The sequence below is a fragment of the Rutilus rutilus genome (genome assembly GCF_951802725.1).
Source record: "Rutilus rutilus genome assembly, chromosome: 14".
Lineage (NCBI taxonomy): Eukaryota > Metazoa > Chordata > Actinopteri > Cypriniformes > Leuciscidae > Rutilus > Rutilus rutilus.
In genome coordinates, this window is record NC_140219.1 from 35,690,433 (window position 1) to 35,704,530 (window position 14,098).

General features: G+C 39.7%; 2 long non-coding RNA genes across 3 annotated transcripts in view; one reads left to right on the plus strand and one right to left on the minus strand.

The window, feature by feature from the left end:
- The window catches only part of LOC311303157, a 31,133-nt gene extending 18,149 nt beyond the window's left edge, over nt 1–12,984 (minus strand). Inside the window, exon 1 of one of the 2 annotated variants that reach the window (XR_014629723.1) lies at nt 12,376–12,984. This is a non-coding gene — a long non-coding RNA (uncharacterized lncRNA). The other variant, XR_014629724.1, reaches the window with a different exon arrangement.
- Nucleotides 2,092–8,421, plus strand: LOC311303608. Its single transcript, XR_014629796.1, has 5 exons — nt 2,092–2,451; nt 2,742–2,832; nt 2,944–3,141; nt 3,367–3,510; nt 3,693–8,421. It is a non-coding gene; the product is annotated as an uncharacterized lncRNA (long non-coding RNA).
- Nucleotides 12,985–14,098: the final 1,114 nt, after the last annotated feature.

Genomic DNA, 14,098 nt, shown 5'->3' on the forward strand with positions numbered 1-14,098 from the left:
AGTTCACAACACAAACGTCCGTGTCCTCGTCTGATTCAGAGATTTCGTCCAGGAGAAATTGTCATCGTTGAAAATCTTTGCCACAGACGGACTCTATCTCTGTGTTCGTAGCGGTTCGTAGTTGCATAGTGAGATCACCGGCGCCACCAGTCCGCCCTAACCCGAGCCAGTCCGGGCTCCTCGTCCGCGGCAGGCAGGTCTTCTGCCTCGGCTGCTCTTCGCTATAATGCGGCTTGTAAAGGTAGCCACAAACACCTGATTCAAGCATCAGACTTCCGAAATCCTCTTCTTCTATATCATATTGAGCACTCTCCTCCGCTATTGTCATAACTTTACATCTGTCTCCACAGCGCCTGTTAGCTTAGCTTCAAACAAGATGGAGGATATTGCTTTCAGTTTCAGAGAGTAAAGTCCCACCCACTGATCTGTAATAGGTCTGTAGCGTGAGCGGGTCCCGCCCCCTGGGAAAGATGAGGAACTAGTGCTTGTAGTCTCAACAGAAATCCCCCCCTCTTACACTTCCTCCTACAATGACGCAAAATGACGATTTTTGCATCATTGTAGGAGGAAGTGTAAAAGGTAAATAACAAATTTCTCCCGTCTCAGGGGAAAATGAGAGAGTGTTGCACAACCATTCAATAGTATGACTGGGTTTCTAACAATGCAAAGCTTAATGCAAATGGGTGAAGTGTCCCTTTAAATTAGGCACTTCTGGCTTAATTCTGGCACTGTTTTTTTCACACTCCTGTGTCAAACAGTACTAGGCTAAGCTCTGGCTGGAGTCTGGCTAACCAAAAGAAACAAAAAATCAAATTGTATCTTTTTGGTTGAGCCCTGGCTTGAGCTCGGTCTACCAGAATAAGAAAATATTTGGCTGAGATCTGGTTGGGTTCTGGTAGAAGAGTAAATAAAAGATCTCTGGCATGAATGTGCTCTACTGTAAAATAGCTGTGTAAGATGTGTTGTTAATTGGTTCATATTTTATACATAATTATAAGGTTAATTTTGTCAAAAAGAATAAAATGAAATCTGTTTATTATAGGCCTAGTTAAAAATACCTATAGATATTTATTCAAATTGTACACTTTTACACATAAGGAGGCAAGAAGACCTTTCCTTTTTTTAAAGGAAAGAAGACTTGATTATTCTGTTGGCAAGATTATTTTAATGGGCAGTTAAGGAGGTGACAATGTGCAAAAAAAAAAAAAAATGTTCGAAGACAAAGACAAATGGTTCAGTCAGCAGCATCATATAAGACAAAAGATTGAATGGGACTGAATGAGTACTTTGTGGTTATCCAAATGGTAATCAATATATGCCACAAAAAAGTTTTGGCAAACTGATTACCATTTGTACAGTATAACGACAGTTTTACTACAAAAACCCATGGTTAAACTGGTTTTTAGAGCAGTCTTGCTCGGCAGACGGGTCAATGCGCGTCTGTTGTTGCTGATACGATGACGCAGTTTGCAATGCATCATGGAAATAGTAGTTGATTTACATATAAGGTGTTAAATCCGCTTTACAAAAAGGACTACTTTTCCCAGAATGCACCCCGTGACTACCAGAGGATCCGGAAGTTACGTAGCAGTTATTCAGCAACTCATAAGGCTTGTTTGAGATGAGCAAAATCTGCGCAGAACCGATCACCGGTGATCAGCGCGAGATGCATGCCGGTTAGAAATGTGTCCGAGTGCGGTCCGCCTTGCTCTGATGTCATGCTGACGTATGTCAAAAATCTCTCGCGAGCGCTAGGCGGAGGTGTCGGATTCTGCAGTCGAGCGCAGTTGCTCTCCACCGACTGCGCTGATCAAAAGCATGATGGGAAACGACTTGCTGACGACACAGCTTAATGCTCATTGGTTTAAACAACTGTGATGTATTGTTCTCTTTTAAAATGTTTGATTTTAAAACTCTAATATCATGTTTTATGTGTATATGTTATGTGTGAATATTCCCAAACTATCTGACAGTGCGATCTCTTTGGGTTATGCAATTTAATTTTTATAAAAAAATAAAATAAATAAAAACACATATGTCTGTATTAAAGAAAAAATTATTGATAAATGTATTTGGAATGGAATTAAATAACAAGTACTTTGGGTGTCTTGTTCATTTTATTTATTTTCATATAAAAGCAACAGAACTCGAATTACATCCAGTTTATTAGCAACACTGTGCACGAGCGTGAATCCCGCGATATCCATCTTTGATCTCACAGGTGTCTGATCCACTGCGAGAAGAGAGATCTGTCCGGCTTGCCTGCGCTCTTTTCACTCCTCCTCTCACTGCAGCCGCCTACTCTCGGCTACATTTCAGGCGAGGCAAGGCGCATCTCAAACAAGCCTATATTTTCCAACGCAGTCTCGCGGTGAAATTCAAATTGTCGTTCTAACTTCGACAATTACGCTATCTTGGTTTTATCTTTTGGAGTTTTAATACCTGATCAAGGTAAGTTGATACTTTTTTACATATCTAAACTATCACGTAGATTTTAATCTATAGCGCAGTAACGTTACTAGATAGGCTTTTTTGGTTGTTTCCTGTGGTTGGATTTGATTTGCTTTTATGTTAGAGGTTCTAGAATAAGTCTAGAATTAGCCCCCATTTACAGTGCTTATTATATGAACATATGTGGGCTTACAGTGAGCGAGGTAACATGAGAAAAAGGGCTATTAAAAGAGTCAACGAGATGTTTGAATCTTTGGAAAAAGAAATTAATTCAGGATACAACTTTACAGTCTCCCGAACAGGCAATACAATCACCGTGGCATCATGAAACACCCAGACCACAGAGAAAAAGCCTCTCAAGCGATGACCGATTAATAAGATGTAAGATTTCTTTTTGTTTTTTTTCTATCATATATTCACTGTTAGTGTAAGGCTCATGTCATAGCAGAGGTGGTGTGGTAAACCTTTCAATACCTGTGTTTAATGTTTTAGCACTTCTCCATGACATAATATCTAAACAAGAAATCCTGAGCAGCAGAGAAACATTGTAAGGATGGTGCGAGATCTCAAAGCAAACAACGTTCGGGAGATCACAGAGGCACAGAACCAAAGTCAAAGTCCAAAACTGTTTGGTCATTAACTTCCCTGGAATGTGATCTTCGATCATGTCCAGTAACAAGACAAAAAGTGGTAGGTAACACTGTCAGTAATGCACAGTTGCATGCTGTTATCACTCACAAGTCTGGTTGTAATTACTGTTGTAATTAAATGGTGTGTGTGTGTGTGTGATCAATCTAAAACATGAAAAATCTAACAGTAACAAAAACTATTTATATTTGTCTAATTTGGTAAATATAATATTGATATTAGCGTGTTTTGACTTAATAGTGATGGCATGTTTTAAAAATATTTCAGGTACTTGAACTGGGATTGTTGAGTGGAGTCGACGTAAAGGACACGGTCTGGCGGATTATGAGGCAAGCAATCAAAAATGACTTTGTCAAAGTGGTAAACTGGAGAGGTGTACATGGGAAAACACCTTTCCAAAGCTTGTGATTGGTAAGTGCATTTTTGTTGTGTCTATCTGGAACTTCATGACTATTCCCTCATGTCATGAATGAATGTTGAAAGTTTTAATTCTTTGACTGGTGGTGTCTTTTGATACAAATGCTTTATATGTCTATTGTTCATTTTATTTAAAATCATTTTTTTAACTCTGTATTTGTATGCTCCTATTCTAGCGGCTGTAAGAAGAAATCCTGTGTGTGCACAGACATCTGAGCTGGAGGTCGAAAAAGTTATTAAAAGGTGGTTTCATCTAGCCGGTGAACGCGAGGGTGGCAGAAGAAGGAGGACACCTTTGCAAAATGTTAATGTAAATTACACATTTTAAGTTATTAGGGAATCTGTTTTGCATTGTTGCAACTTATATTTTTAAATTTTTTGCACATCTGTATTAATTGTATTTCATTTGTCTTTTATAACCAGCTTTTAGTTTGTTTCTGTACTTTGATTTATGCATGACACTTTTGCTTTATTGTTTGTATCAATTTAATTTATTGCTTGGTTTCTGTTGCTTTTTAGTACGGTGGCCGAGAGGGGTCAACACACTGCAACAGAAGACAACGCATGGAAATAGAAAAAACACAAGCAAATTTAGAAAACATCTTCATCAGTTTGACAGCACATGTGCTGCAAATATGCAAAACACAACCAAAAACACAAACGTGCTGCAAATGGCAGACCAACAACGCAAATATCTACAGTAGTGTTTTTTTATTATTTATTTTTTATTATTATTTATTGGTTGTATTGTATTTGCAGCATGTGTTGTGAAACTGATTTTTTTTTTACTTGCTGGTGTTTTTCCTGCATGTTTTCTTCTGTTGCAGGACGCTGAAGTCTCTTGCTGTTTGCAGCGCATTTTTGTATTTGGTTGTGTTGAGTGTTTTCAGCATGTGTGTTGTCAAACTGATGAAGATGTTTTCTTAGTTTGCTGGTGTTTTTACCTGTTTGCATGCGTTGAGATCTCTCGGCCACCGTATTTTGGTTCGTGTCTGTATTTCATTATTTAAGCATGCCACATACAATTTTTTTAAATTGCATAATTGCATTAATTTTTGTAACATTTTAATTTAGTGCTCTGTCTTTTTATTATTCTTGTATTGTGAATATTTGTTGCTTTTGTTTTGCCTTACTCTAGTATTGGTTTATCTTGTCTTTTTCCCGTAGTTTTTATTTTTCCATTTATCTGGCTGAGATAGTCTTCCCCTCTCAATAAAATGCTGTACTTTGCATTTGTGTAGTGTCATTATTTTATTATTCCTTGCACAATATATAAGTATTACACAGGGATAATTTCTGGTTCAGTTTTGGGGACTGGTATAATATTGGCCCCGTTATGGCTGTTTTCTGGATAAGTTGTGGCTGAGTTCTGGGGTAAAGCTGGTGGCAGTTTGGCCTTTGTCTGGCTGACATCTGGGGATTACAGCGTTGTTTTGGGTCAGTTCTGGATAATATCTGGGTACATTGTAAAACTCTGGGTGAGTTTTGGTCTGCTTCCGGCATTGATCTGGTTGACTTTCGGCAAACAGCACTTGGGCCAACCTTGGACCGTAATTCCATGCGGTATGTGGGCCAAAATCTCAGCCGAAATTTAGCCAGATCCGGCCCAAAGCCAATTTGCTATCTGGGTATTGGTTCAGTAATAGACCATAACCGATTATAATCTACTGACGCTTTTCTGACATCATTTGTCGCGTACGTGCTTTGTCGCGGTAGCATACAATGGCAGAGGGAGGAGAGACGCGAGTGATAAAAAATGCTCCAACTACTTTTAAAGCCTACATCTGGGCACATTCCGGCTTTGATGAACAACCTGGTAAGCACGACCTGCAGAAGACACGCACTGTGTTCGCTCCTGTCACGCACAAATAGAATATGAAGGAGGTAATAATACCACTAACTTGATAAACCACGTTAACCGTTTTCACCCCGAGCTGTTAACGCCAGCCAAAAATAAATCATACACCCGCCCCAATAATTTTCTCTGATTTAAGTATCCGCACCCGATGGTCAAATTACAATTATTCTGTGTTGTTACGCGTGATTATAAATGGATGATCGTCACTTTCAACAGCGGACTCGGCGGTTGATGCGCGCATCTTTAATGTAACATAATGCACTGATTAATGAGCGCTTATACAATTACCGATATACAGATTTGAGCAGATTCCAATTTCATTTTTTTCTAACCACTTTACAGCACACACCAATATTTACTTATTTACTTATTTACTAATATTTACTTATACACCAATATTTACAGGCCTCCAAAATACTCTCCAGCCTTTGCTGAGGACTTTACAGAACTGTTATCAACAATTACCTCAGAGTTTGACTGTTTTGCCATTACTGGAGATTTTAACATCCATATAGATAATGCAGAAAACAATATGGCAAAAGAAATCAAAAGTGTTTTAAAAACTTTTGATCTGACTCAGCATGTACATGGACCCACACACAATCGTGGACACACTTTAGATTTACTTATCAGTAAGGGTCTAAACATTTCATCGATTGTTATTAAGGATGTAGCACTGTCTGATCATTTCTGTATTTTCTTTGATATATTGATCTCTCCTGCCACTGAAGCTAGATCTGTGTCTGTCAAGAAGAGATGCTTAAATGAGAACACTAGTGTCCTATTTATGAAGGCTATATCCTTAACACCAAGCATATCTGCTGACTCTGTTGATTTTCTCCTTGATTCTTTTAACTCAAAAGTTAAAGGTGTAATTGATGATATTGCTCCTGTTAAAGTCAGGAAGAAGAGTGGCAGACAAAAAGCACCTTGGAGAAACTCAACAGTAGTGCAAAATATGAAAAGACAATGCAGAAAAGCAGAGCGCATGTGGCGGAAGACAAAACTTGTAGTCCATTATAACATCTACAAAGACAGCCTTCATGCTTTCAATATGGAACTAGGCAAAGCTAGACAGACTTTCTTCTCAAATATTATAAACAGCAATTTAAACAACACACGCACTCTTTTTGCTACTGTAGAGAGACTGACAAACCCCCCAAGCCAGATTCCCAGTGAAATGCTCTCAGACAGCAAGTGCAGTGAGTTTGCTTCTTTCTTCTCTGAGAAAATCAATAATATCAGAAAGGTGATCAGCACATCCTTGAGTTGCACTGGGGTCAGACAGATCAAACCACCTGAGAAAGTAGTTACTATGTCTGATTTCAAAGAAATTGATGGCAAAATTTTGGAAGACACCGTACAGCACCTTAAAACATCAACCTGTGCTCTTGACACACTTCCCACATCGTTTTTCAAAAGTGTGTTAAACAGTTTAGAAGCAGATCTTCTAGTAGTGGTAAATGCTTCACTTCTCTCTGGTAGTTTTCCAAACTCCCTAAAAACTGCAGTTGTCAAGCCCCTCCTGAAAAAGAGCAATCTGGATAAGACCATATTAAGCAACTATAGACCGATCTCAAATCTTCCTTTCATAGGCAAGATCATTGAAAAAGTTGTCTTCAATCAGCTGAACAAATTCTTATGCTCGAATGGATACTTTGACAATTTTCAATCTGGTTTCCGACCGCACCACAGCACAGAGACAGCGCTCATAAAGATAATAAACGATATTCGCTTAAATACTGACTCAGGCAAATTATCAGTGCTGGTACTACTCGACCTCAGTGCTGCATTTGACACTGTCGATCACAACATACTTCTGGACAGGCTGGAAAACTGGGTGGGGCTTTCTGGGATAGTCCTAAAATGGTTCAGGTCATACTTAGATGGGAGAGGTTATTATGTGAGTATAGGAGACCATAAGTCTGAGTGGACATCCATGACATGCGGAGTCCCTCAAGGCTCAATTCTTGCACCACTCCTGTTCAACCTGTATATGCTCCCAATGAGCCAAATAATGAGAAAGAACCAAATTGCTTACCACAGCTATGCAGACGACACACAGCTCTACTTAGCCCTATCGCCCAACGATTACAGCCCCATTGACTCCCTGTGCCAATGCATTGATGAAGTCAACAGTTGGATGTGTCAAAACTTTCTTCAGTTAAACAAAGACAAAACTGAAGTAATTGCGTTTGGAAACAAAGACGAAGTTCTCAAGGTGAACGCATACCTTCACTCTAGGGGTCAAACAACTAAACATCAAGTCAGGAATCTTGGTGTGACACTAGAGTCAGACCTTAGTTTCAGTAGTCATGTCAAAGCAATAACTAAATCAGCATACTATCATCTGAAAAATATTGCAAGAATAAGATGCTTTGTTTCCAGACAAGACTTAGAGAAACTTGTGCATGCTTTCATCACCAGCAGGGTGGATTATTGTAATGGACTCCTCACTGGCCTTCCCAAAAAGACCATAAGACAGTTGCAGCTCATACAGAACGCTGCCGCCAGGATTCTGAGCAGAACCAGAAAATATGAACATATCACACCAGTCCTCAGGTCTTTACACTGGCTCCCAGTTAAATTTAGGATTGATTTTAAAGTATTATTACTGGTATATAAATCATTCAATGGCCTAGGACCTCAATACATTGCAGATATGCTCACTGAATATAAACCCAACAGATCACTCAGATCATTAGGATCATATCAGCTTGAAATACCAAGGGTTCACTCTAAGCATGGCGAGTCCGCTTTTAGCTATTATGCCAGCCGCAGCTGGAACCAGCTTCCAGAGGAGATCAGATGTGCTCCTACAGTAGTCCATTTCAAATCCAGACTCAAAACACATCTGTTTAGCTATGCATTTACTGAATGAGCACTGTGCCAATGTTCGTCCGACTGTTTGTACTGTATTTTATTTTGTATTCTTCTAAACTGTTTTAATTATTCTTATTTCTTTTTATTATTTTAATTTCTTCTATGTAAAGCACTTTGAATTGCCATTGTGTATGAAATGTGCTATATAAATAAACTTGCCTTGCCTTGCCTTGCCTTGCCTAGTTTGTTTATTAAGCGTGCAGGGCAACCACCCAGTAGAGCATTACAATAATCTAGCCTTGAGGTCATGAACGCATGGACTAATTGTTCCGCATTTGTCAATGAGAGCATATGACGTAATTTAGATATATTTTTAAGATGGAAAAATGCGGTTTTACAGATACTAGACACGTGACTTTCAAATGAAAGATTGGTATCAAAGAGCACACCCAGGTTCCTAACCGACGACGAAGACTTAACAGAGCAGCCATCAAGTGTTAGACAGTATTCTAGGTTATTACGTGAGGAAGTTTTTTGTCCAATAATTAGAATCTCTGTTTTTTCAGAATTTAGAAGTAGGAAATTACGAGTCATCCAATTTTTTATATCAGCTATGCATTCTGTTAATTTAGTGAATTGGTAAGTTTCGTTAGGTTTTGAAGAAATATAGAGCTGAGTATCGTCGGCATAACAGTGGAAGCTAATTCCATGTTTCCTAATGATATCTCCTAATGGCAGCATGTACAGAGTGAACAGCAGCGGTCCTAGTACTGAGCCCTGTGGTACGCCATACTGAACTTGTGATTGATAAGACATCTCTTCATTTACTGCTACAAACTGATAACGGTCAGATAAGTATGATTTAAACCATGCTAGTGCAATTCCACTAATGCCAACATAGTTTTCTAGTCTATTTAAAAGAATGTTGTGGTCAATGGTGTCAAACGCAGCACTAAGATCGAGTAACACTAATAGAGAGACACAACCACGATCGGATGATAAGAGCAAATCATTTGTTACTCTAACGAGAGCAGTCTCAGTACTATGGTATGGTCTAAATCCAGACTGAAAATCCTTGCAGATATCATTTCTTTCTAGAAAGGAACATAGTTGTGAAGATACTGCCTTTTCTAGTATCTTTGACAGAAAAGGTAGATTCGAGATCGGCCTGTAATTGACTAATTCTGAAGGATCAAGTTGCATTTTTTTAACAAGCGGTTTAATCATAGCCAGCTTAAAGTTTTTTGGTACGTATCCTAGAGACAAAGAGGAATTAATGATATTAAGAAGAGGATCTATGACCTCTGGAAGCATCTCTTTCAGTAGCTTAGTCGGTATAGGGTCTAACATACATGTTGTAGATTTAGATGATTTAACGAGTTTAGTAAATTCTTCCTCTCCTATAGCAACGAATGAATCAAATTTTTCCTCAGGGAGACTACAATGCACTGCCTGATGCGATACTGTAGTAGACGGTTGCATAGTTATAATTTTATCCCTGATATTATCAATCTTATAAGTGAAGAAGTTCATAAAGTCATTACTGCTGTGCTGCTTGGAACCTTCTGTGTTTGAAGCTTTATTTTTCGTTAGTTTAGCCACTGTTTCAAATAAATACCTAGGATTATGTTTATTTTCTTCTAATAGGTTTGAAAAATAAGCAGATCTAGCAGCTTTTAAAGCCTCTCTGTAAGTAATCGAGCTCTCTTTCCATGAAATGCGAAATACCTCTAATTTTGTTTTCTTCCAGTTGCGCTCCATTTTTCTGGCTGCTCTCTTAAGGGCCTGAGTGTGCTCGTTGTACCACGGCGTTGGATTATTTTCTTTAATCTTCTTTAAGCACAAAGGAGCAACTGTGTCTAAAGTGCTGGAAAAGAGAGAGTTAAAAGTTTCTGTTGCAATATCAAGTTTTTCTAAGCTATCCGGGATGCTAAAATGATGAAACTGATCAGGAAGATTATTAATAAAGCAATCTTTAGTAGCAGAAGTGATAGGTCTAACATATTTGTAACACGGAGTCGGCTTTGCAGCCTTGGCTAAATGTAATTTACACGAGACTAGATAATGATCTGAGATGTCATCGCTCTGCTGCAGAATTTCAACAGCATCAACATCTATTCCATGTGATAATATTAGATCTAGAGTATGATTACGACGATGAGTAGGTCCTGACACGTGTTGTCTAACTCCAATTGAGTTTACAATGTCTTTAAATGCCAAACCCAATGCATCTTTTTCATTATCGATGTGTATATTAAAATCACCAACAATTAGTACTTTATCTGCAGCCAATACTAACTCTGATAGAAAGTCCGCAAATTCTTTGATAAAGTCTGTATGGTGCCCTGGTGGCCTGTATACAGTAGCCAGCACAAATCTCAAACGTGATTTATCATTTTTACTATATATTTTTACATTAAGCACTAACACTTCAAAAGAATTATATTCGAAACTTGATTTCTTAGTGGTTTTGAAAATATTACTATAAATTACAGCAACACCACCCCCTTTGCGTTTAAGACGAGGTTCATGTTTATAACAGTAATCTTGCGGGGTGGACTCATTTAAAGTAATGTAATCGCTTGGTTTTAGCCAGGTTTCTGTCAAACACAGCACATCTAGGTTATTATCTGAAATCATATCATTAACAATGAGTGCTTTTGAAGTAAGCGATCGAATATTCAGCAACCCAAGCTTTAGCATTTGCTCATCTGTATTATAGCTGTTTTTTATTTGTTGAACATCAATTAAATTTTTAACCTTATAGGTGGGTTTAAATATTTTTTGGATTTCCAAAATCGGGGAACAGACACAGTCTCTATATGATGATAGCTAGGTGAAAGAGGCTCTATGTGATGGGATTTATCTGACCTGGGTGACGCGAGGCCGCTAGCAGACGGTTGGTTTAGCCAGTCTGTCTGCTTCCTGACCTGGTGCCCAATTTGTCATGTTTGAGCTCTAAGACTATGAGCCATATTACTAGATAGAAGAGCAGCACCATCCCAGGAGGGATGAATACCATCTCTTTTCAACAGGTCAGGTTTGCCCCAAAAACTTTTCCAATTGTCTATGAATTCTATATTATTACACGGACACCACTCAGACAGCCAGCGATTCAGTGAACACAATCTACTAACTATCTCATCACTCCTGCGAACAGGAAGGGGGCCAGAGCAAATTACAGTGCCTGACATCGTACTTGCAAGTTCACACACCTCTTTAATATTAATTTTGGTGATCTCCGACTGGCGGAGTCGAACATCATTAGTGCCGACATGAATAATGATCTTAGAGAATTTACGATTAGCATTAGCCAGCACTTTTAAATTTGCTTTGATGTCAGGCGCTCTGGCTCCCGGCAAACATGTGACTATGGTGGTTGGTGTCTCTATTTTCACGTTCCGTGTGATCGAATCACCAATTACTAGGGCACAATCAACAGAATTCTCAGTGGGTGTTTCACTGAGCGGGGCAAATCGATTTGTTGTGGTAATCGGAACGGAAGAGTGGTTTTTTGATCCGCGACTAGAGCGATCCCTCACTGTCACCCATTTGCCCGGCTGCACAGGCTCTACTTCAGCTGGAACCGAATCATGTAAAGAGTTCACTATGCTAGGCGCATCCAAAACAGTATCTAAAGCTCTAGCACTCTTACTATCCTCAATTAAAGTTTGGATGCGTGTCTCTAATTCTGAAATCTTCTCTGTCAGCCTAACTGTCTCCTTACATTTATCACATATAAATCCTATATTGCCGACAGATAAGTCTATGCTAAACATGTGACATGAAGTGCAGGTGACAATAACAGGACAAGACATTACTCACCGTGTTTGTTGACTGATTATTACTTACCTGAGCTTTTATGAACTCAAAGGCGCGAGCGCGCGAGAGAAAAATAAATAAATAAATAAAACAGCTGAGCGCACGGGTGGCGCGTTAACAGGCTAGCAGTAGCGAATTAGCGTGTTGTGTTAACGGAAGCTAGCGATGTCAATCTGAGATGTTGGGTAAGCTGTATTTAGTATAAACAACTACAAATTGTAGTAAATGATGGTTCAAAACAAAGAAATACGAGGCTAAGACGGAGCTTACAGCACCGAAGCAAACACACTCACAACAGGCAGCAGGCAGCGAGGCAGACAGGAGCAATCGATCAGCGATCAGCAATCTAGGCTCACCAGAATATCTCTCAGGGGTGGGGATGCGCGGCTCTGGCTGGTTGACGATGTTAGATGGCTCGCGGGGAACCGGCGGTGGGGGTGGCGCAGTGGGAGCCCTCAGTTGTTGTAAATGAGTGGTGAGCTTGGACACCTGCGTTACCAGCGCCTGTACAGCCCGACCAGTAGCAGCCATCTGTTCCTCTTGACGATCCATCCTAACGACGTTGTTTGAAAGAAATTCCTGAAGCTCAGCTGCTTTCGCTGGATCCATGTCACTGTCAGATCGTTCTGTCACACTCTGTATAGAAAGAACGAGAGTAGAATCCAACTGCGAGAAAACAGCAATATTTATTATAAACAGGAAAAGCAGTGAAGCTGGTCAGCATTGATGAACAGAGTAGATAAGGCACTGGCAACGCAGGGATGCAATGGGCAGATAAATCCAGGCAGAATCCAGACAGGAAGCGAGAGATCCGGGAAGGCGAACCACTCGAGGGAAACCAGCGGAAACAGGAGTGACGGGTGCTCAATGGTCCAGTGAAGCCTCACAACGATCTGACAAAGACAGACGAATCACAGACGAATAAATAGGGTGCTCGATGAGGATCAGCTGGGATAACGAGACACGCCCACAACACTAATACACACAACACTGACAGACAGCGAGGGCGAGACAGTGAACCCATGAACCGTGACAGAGACATAGTATCAAGTCTTTGTGAAAGTTGATATAACACATCAGAGACTTTGCTAGTTTGCTAGCGGATGTATATAAACCACAGTAAAAAACAGCTGTGGGAACTCCCGAGGAAGATAGAAAGGTCTAAGTGATACACTCAGTAGTTCGATATCAGAAGTACAGAGAGATTCTCTTACCACCACTTGTCTACACCAGTTGTCCCTAATGAGAAAACAAACTCCATCACCGCGTGACTTTGCCGTGATATCCGAGTCTCGATCCATTTGATACACCGTGAAGCCAGTTGGTTCAACCTCACTTGACGGGGTGCTCTCATTCAGCCATGTTTCTGTGATTGCCAGCACACATGCATTTCTGTATTCATGCAAGTAGTGTAGATTTGCTGTTAATTCATTAATTTTACCTCTCAGGGACTGGGCATTCATTAATAAGGTCGTGGGCAAGGGTAATTTATTTCCCATTCTTTTTAGTCACTGGCGAATCCCACCTCTCTTTCCTCGTCTCCGTTTCCTTTTGGTTTGAGTAATCTTGTCTTGTGAAGATTGCAGATAACTTGGTATGTGATGATAAGATGTGATCTCCACATATTTACTGCACTGGAGTAAGAATTCTTGGCTGTACCGAACAACACCGCCTGCCGCGTTTTCGGCATTTAGTGCATTGAATAAATTGATACTTAAAATCCAGATGAGTCCAACAATCCATGAAACTCCATTGTTGCGAATTATACACCACGTCAGCAGTCAAGTTTAAAAAGAAAGAAATATAAAAAAACCGAAACGTACTCAACAAACAAACAAATCAAACGGCGCAAGTGAAACACACAGCAGGTCGCCACAGAGCAGCGCCCATAATGCAGTTTATTTAAAGGGTTATCCACAATCGTAATCCAAATCCAGGCAAGGGTCATACACAAACAAACGATCCAAACAATAACAGATTAGGGATGAGGCAAAGAGAGAAATCCGAGGGGACAACTAATCTTCCTCTCTTTCTTATCTTTCTTTCTAACCAATCTTCCTTTCTTTCTAACTAATCTCT